The sequence below is a fragment of the Tenrec ecaudatus genome, chromosome 5 (assembly GCF_050624435.1).
Source record: "Tenrec ecaudatus isolate mTenEca1 chromosome 5, mTenEca1.hap1, whole genome shotgun sequence".
In the NCBI taxonomy this organism is placed as follows: domain Eukaryota; kingdom Metazoa; phylum Chordata; class Mammalia; order Afrosoricida; family Tenrecidae; genus Tenrec; species Tenrec ecaudatus.
In genome coordinates, this window is record NC_134534.1 from 43505124 (window position 1) to 43511799 (window position 6676).

General features: G+C 45.9%; 1 pseudogene; it reads right to left on the bottom strand.

The window, feature by feature from the left end:
• Positions 1-5682: 5682 nt before the first annotated feature.
• On the bottom strand, positions 5683-6039 carry LOC142448704 (small ribosomal subunit protein eS26 pseudogene; annotated as a pseudogene).
• Between the last annotated feature and the right edge of the window lie 637 nt (positions 6040-6676).

Below are 6676 nucleotides of genomic sequence, written 5' to 3' on the forward strand. Positions count from 1 at the left end.
TCTCTGGACTTTGTTGTTATCATTTCCACTTTAAAGAAATGGATATTGAGGTTTGGGAGGGCTTGCCAACAAATAGGCCAGTATGCAAATGATTTGACTAAAAATCTGGACCACAGGAAGAACTCAGGCTTAGGAACTGTCAAAGGTGGCTTTTGTGCTGACTCTGGAGAGAGACCCTGAATGGTGGAAACCCTTGCAGTTCTCAACCTTCCTAAAGCCGTGACCCTTTCATACAGTTCCTCATGTTGTGGTGACCCCCCAACCATAAAATTATTTTTGTTGCTACTTCATAACTGTCATTTTGCTAGTGTTATGAATCGGGCAGCCCCTGTGAAAGGGCCATTCGACCCCTAGAGGGGTTATGACCCACAGGTTGAGAACCGTTGCATTAAGGGCTCCAGCTGAAAGCTGGTAGCTGACGCCTCCCCAGTTGTGCCTCAGAAAAGAGCCCTGACGAGCTGCTTCAGAAGGTCACCTCCTATAAACATTCTCCGCAAGGTGATGCAGAGGGTCAAAGTAGAGACCCAGAGCCCGTCTGCAGATTACTGGACATTCTCACACAGATGGGCTGCATGGAAGAGAAAACATATCCAGGGGGCATTTTAACGCCTTCAAAACTGTGGTAGTTACATAATCTGGTATCAATTTGGGACTTGAGAGGATTCGGAGTGAAAGGGGTGGAGTCTAGTCTATCAATCAGATCATAGCCAATGAGGCCTCTGTGTGGGCATGATCTTCTGTTGGGAATTCTGGAAACTCTTATATTTTCCTCCTTGGAAACAGGAGACATTCTCTCCCTCCCCTGCCCTCCATCCCTCCCTCCCTCCATACTCCTTTGCAGATGCTCTACTGACAAGGCTGAACCCCTGCTAGACAACCCTGAGGAGAAGTCACATGGACCTACCCTGATGCAGCCCTGGGTGCTGGAGAAACCACATGGAGATCCCTGCCAGAGCTGAGATGCTTACACCACCACTGGACTCACAAGACTTCCCACCCACTGGACTGTGATCTTCCTGTCATTGCATATGTTTCGTGAGTCTGAAGAGGACTTTCTAGATTGGTATCAGACATTTGGGCTAATATCAGACTTATGGACCTGATCTGGACTGGGCTGGATGTTTTCTCACTATTCAATTACTCTTGTATAAACCTCTTTCTTATACACATATAAGTGTGCATGAATTTGTTTTTCTAGTCTACCCGGACTAACACCAACACATAACACTTATAGTTCTCTAATCCTTCCTCCTCCTACTAATAGGATCTCATCCCTACCTGCAAATCCCATTAGATTGGTGTACATACAGCGACACAGTCGAGATCTTTCAATATATGGAATTCAGGATAGTCATCCCTATCAGAAACAGTAATGATTCCAGGAGGGTAGGGGATGGGAAGGGGCAGGAAGGTAGGAGAAGGGGGAACAAATAGCAATGACGGACAGAATAACTCACCTCAAGGGGGATGAATACCAGGATAACAGGTGAAGGGATAGAAAGGGTTGGTGTAAGATATGTATAAATGATAACAACAATACATAATATATTAAGGGTTCACGAAGGTGGCAGGGTGGAGATGGGAGGGGAAAAAAGAGCGCTGATATCAAAGGGCTCAAGAAGAAAGATAGTGTTTAGAAATTGTTGATGCCAACAATTGTACATGTCTGCTTGATAGAATGGATATATGGACTATTATAATATATGTAGTAGCACCTAACAAAGTGATTTATTTAACTAAATAAGAGATAAATATATGCAAACAAAAAGGCAAAAGAAGCTCACCTCCTCAAAAACTTTATGGATCTTGTAACTAACAATGCAGGCTCTATCCAAGGTACTACTTGGTGATAAACCCTCAGTGAGCCTCAGTTTCCTCAAGCATCAAATGGGAACAATTACTATTTTGTAGAATTACAGGAGCCCTGGTGGTGTTGCAGGTTACTTGTTGGGCTGCTAACCCCAAGGGCAGCAGTTTGAATCCACTGGCTGCTCCAACATGAGGTTTCCTACTTCCCTCAACAGTTAGTCTTGGAAACCCGAAGGAGCAGTTCTACCTTGTCCTATTGGTCACTGTGAGTCAGCATCGACTCGATGGCAGTGAGTTTTCAATCTGGAGCTACCCTTACTTGCCACCGTATGTCAATCAGCCTATAGTAGTGTGGTGGCTTTTATGCTGGCACGATGGTGGAAGCTATCCCACCAGTATTTCAAATGCCACCAGGATCACCCATGGGGGACAGGTTCCAGTGGAGCTTCCAGTTTAAGACAGACTAGGAAGAAAAGTCTGCATATGTAATTCTGAATATTAACCAGCACTTAGCCTGTGGATGCCAACAGTATATTGCTGGAAGATGACCCCCATAGTTTGGAAGGCCCTGGAATGCACATGGTTTAACCGTGGCCCGGGGCAGACCAAAAATCATGGAGATGGTATGGAACTAGGCAACACTCATAGACTGTTAGGACCTGGCAGGTGGGAACTGACATTGCTTGGGCATCTATTTGTCTTGGACATAGCAATTACATTCTTCGGTAATATTTTTTTTTTGTTTGTTTGTTTTTGTTTTTTTTTTCTTCGGTAATATTTTCCACTAGTTGGTTCTACTTCCATTTTCTATTATCCGCTCTGTCTCTACCCACCTCTGTCTCTACCCATTTTTCCAGCACATAGAAACCCAAATAGGGTTTCTGAGACGGTAAAGCTTTACAGAAGAAAATAGCTTCATTTTTCTTCCACAGTGCAGCTGGTGGGGTTGAACTGCTGACCTTGAAGTTAACTGTCGATCTCTTAGCAGCATTCCAAAAGCCAACCTCACTGCCATCAAGCCGATGTCTACTCCACCCTACAGGACTGGGTAGAACTGCTCTTTGGAGTTTTTGAATTTGTAACTCTTTACAGGAGTAGAAAGTCCCATTTGTCTCCCAAGGAGTGGCTGGTGGTTTCACATGGCTGATCTTGCAGTTAGCCGCCCACATGTAACCACTACACCACCAGGTCCTTCCCAACAGCACTACCAAGGCTTTAACCGGAGCTAATGCTTCTTTCTCCATTATTTGAATCACCTGCACCGAATCTGTTGCTTAAATGCATGACATGAATCACCTCCCTTTTCTAATTTGACAGCCCTTCCACACAGGTCAGCCTCCTCTTCTGATGAATTGCTTCTTCTCTCTCATTCAATGCCAAAAGGCCCTGCCCACCATCAATTCCTAAGAGTAATTAAAGTGTTGCCTTGCACTCTCTTTGGCTGATGGTGCATATCTTATCATAATCTCTCTGGCTGGACGACATGAACACCATCGTGTGTACAAAGAACACCCAGCCTCCAGGGAAGGCTCCAAAGAGAGGGGCCCCCTTCTCCGCTGAGATTTGTCAGTCTGGAAGCTTTCCACTCCTGCTGAGAGAAACTCCTAGACTCCGACAAAACGAAAAAGCACTTTAGAGAGGGAAGTTTTAGACCCTCCCTTTTGTTTTGTAGGTGAAGAAGCAAACTGCTCTAAGTCAAGGGTCAAATTGATGATCGAGCCTGGACTATAATTCAGATCTTCTAACCCCCAACAAAGGAGCTCTGCTGGTGTAGTGGTTACATGTTGGCCTGCTAACTGCAGGGACAGCAGTTCAAAACCACCAGTGGCTCTCCGTGGGAGAAAGACTGGACTTTCTACTCCAGTAAAGAGTTAACAGTCTCAGAAACTCACAGGGGCAGTTCTACTCAGTTGTTTCAGGTTGCTAGGAGTGGGCAGCGACTCGATGGCAGTGAGAGGGAACCCCAGCAGAAGGGTCCCTGGGGACGCCATGGCTGAGTGCTTGGGCTGCTAACCCAGAAGCTGGTATTTCAAACCCCCACCCCACCCCAGTGACTCACAGAGAGAAAAGACCAGCCAACCAGCTTCCATAAAGATTCCAGCCTAGAAAGCCATCAGAGGATGGCTGTGAGTCAGAATCCATCCAATGGTTCACAACAGCAACCCCCAGCAAAGTATTTATATCAGGAAGCTGTTTCATAGCAACGGCTCTTTAGGATTGGGGTTGCAGTTATGTGACTTTACAGCAAGAACCCTAAAAATTATACAGAGAGAGCCTGTGTACCCTTAGCCCACTTCCCCTTAAGAGTAACGTTTTGCAAAACTATAGTGCCATATCACAACCAGAATATTGATACTGGTTTGATCCACTCCTCTATGGAAGTTTAAATGTTAGCTTGTACTCATTCATGTGCACTGATACCTATGTCAGAATCTCCTAAGTAGGTTCAGGCATGCATCATCACAGATGAGAGATTCAACAGGGACACTTGTGCTGTCCTTTCATGTCCACGCTGACTTCCTTCCTGCCCATCTCCTCCCACCCCTCCCACTGTACTTTTTACCCTGTTCCTGGCAGGTGCCTCCGGGCAGCTCTAACTCACAGTGCCCCTATTTTTGAACAGAAAGCAACAAACCAACATCTTAACCAACTTGTGTTGGAACCCATGGTTGTGGCCACTGTGCCAGTCCATGTCATTGGAGGGCTTCTCTTTGACTTTCCAGAACACGATGCCCTCTCCCAGAGACTGGCTCTTCCCAACAGCGTGTCTTCAGTTCTTTGAGCGCTAGGTATGTGGAATGTGGGTTTTCCTTTTGGTTTTGCCACCCCATTGGTTTTGCACATTTCATGGAAAGACTACGTCGTCTTCTTAGACTGACTTGAAAATTGTTCTGTTGACCTTTTTCACTTCATTTCTTCCATTTGCTTTCACTTTCTTCATTCTTGAGTAAGTCTCAGAGTCTCTTCTGACATCTGCTTTGATATTTTCTTTCTTTCTTTTTTTACATTTTATTAGGGACTCATACAACTCTTATCACCATCCATACATATACATACATCAATTGTATAAAGCACATCCATACATTCCCTGCCCCAATCATTCTCAAAGCATTTGCTCTCCACTTAAGCCCTTTGCATCAGGTCCTCTTTTTTTTATTCCCCTCCCTCCCCGCTCCCCCCTCCCTCATGTGCCCTTTGTAATTTATACATCGTTATTTTGTCATATCTTGCTCTATCCGGAGTCTCCCTTCCCCCCCTTCTCTGCCATCCCTCTCCCAGGGAGGAGGTCACATGTGGATCCTTGTAATCAGTTCCCCCTTTCCAACCCACTCACCCTACACTCTCCCAGCATCGTCCCTCACACCCTTGGTCCTGAAGGTATCGTCCACCCTGGATTCCCTGTGCCTCCAGCCCTCATATGTACCAGTGTACAACCTCTGCCCTATCCAGTCCTGTAAGGTAGAATTCGGATCATGGTAGTTGGGGGGAGGAAGCATCCAGAATCTGGGGAAAAGCTGTGCTCTTCATCGGTACTACCTCGCACCCTGACTGACCCATCTCCTCTCCTAAACCCCTCTGTGAGGGGATCTCCAGTGGCCGACACTTGGGCCTTGGGTCTCCACTCTGCTTCTTTCTTTCTTAATGACCTTTTGCTTTCTTCACGTCTGATGTCTTCTTGTCTTTTCACAATTCCTCGGGTCTCCAGGCATTAGTGTTTAGTCCATCCAGTCTGGTCTTTAGACGTGCTCTAAATTCAGGACAGCTATACTCAAGGTTGCATTTTGGCTCTCATGAACTTGTTTTTTGGGGGGTTTTTTTCCATGAAAAATTTCCACTTTATTTCCTTTCAGGGTTTTCTTCAGCCTCTAATCTTTACATAGGCTTTGGAGGAGGTCGTGGGGCCGCACCTGCAGGTCTAAATCGAGGTGGCGGGGTTCGGTCCTTCCCGGCTTCGCGTGACCGGTTCCTGACCGCCTTGCTGTGGATGGCACAACTCACGCAGTCACGCAGCTTCACGTACAGCTTGGGAAGCACGTATGTGTCGAAGACACTCGCTTCACAGATGTTTCTGACGGCCGCGGCCTCCTCTATGTTTCTTATGATGAACTTCTTAATGGCCTTGTCTTTGGGCGCGCAGCGGGCGCAGTTCGTGCAGCCGATGGGCTGAACATGGCCGCGGCCCTTCTTGGCACGGCCGTTGTTACGCCTTTTCTTTGTCATCTCGGAAGCGAGGACGCGAGAGCCATGAACTTGTTTTAATGTTTTCAGTTTCAACCTAAATTTGCAGAGGAGCAATTGACGGTCTCTTCCCCAGTCAGCCCTGGGCCTTGTGGCTGCTGATATTGAACTTCATTATGGCCCCTATTCATAGATGTCGCCAGTTTAATTTCTTTGTATTTCATCTGGTGTGGTTCACAGTGTAGTCACCACTTAGGTGGTTCAGAAAGGGCCTGTTCAAGGAAGAAGCCACTGTTCTAGCAAACTTAGCTCATGAGATCAACAGCTTTGCTTCTTTCCTGAAAACCACGCTTCCAGCCACTATTCCTTTCTCTTTGTTTTCAACTTTTGAATTCTAATCTCCAGTAATTATCATTGCATCTTAATCACATGTGTGGTTAATTTTAGACTGAAGAAGTTGGTAGAATTCCTCGATTCATCTTTGGCTTCGGTGGTTTGTAAAACTGAACAACAGTGGCATTAACTGGCCTTCTTTGTACTCATATAGTGTTCTTTTTGTGATAAATGTGTCGCCATTCCTCCTGAATTTGTCATTGAAGAGGAAAATGTCCAAAGAACAAAAAATCATATCATTGTAAATGTGGGTGAGTGCAGAGTGGATACTCAGAGTCCATCAGCAGGCAACTGG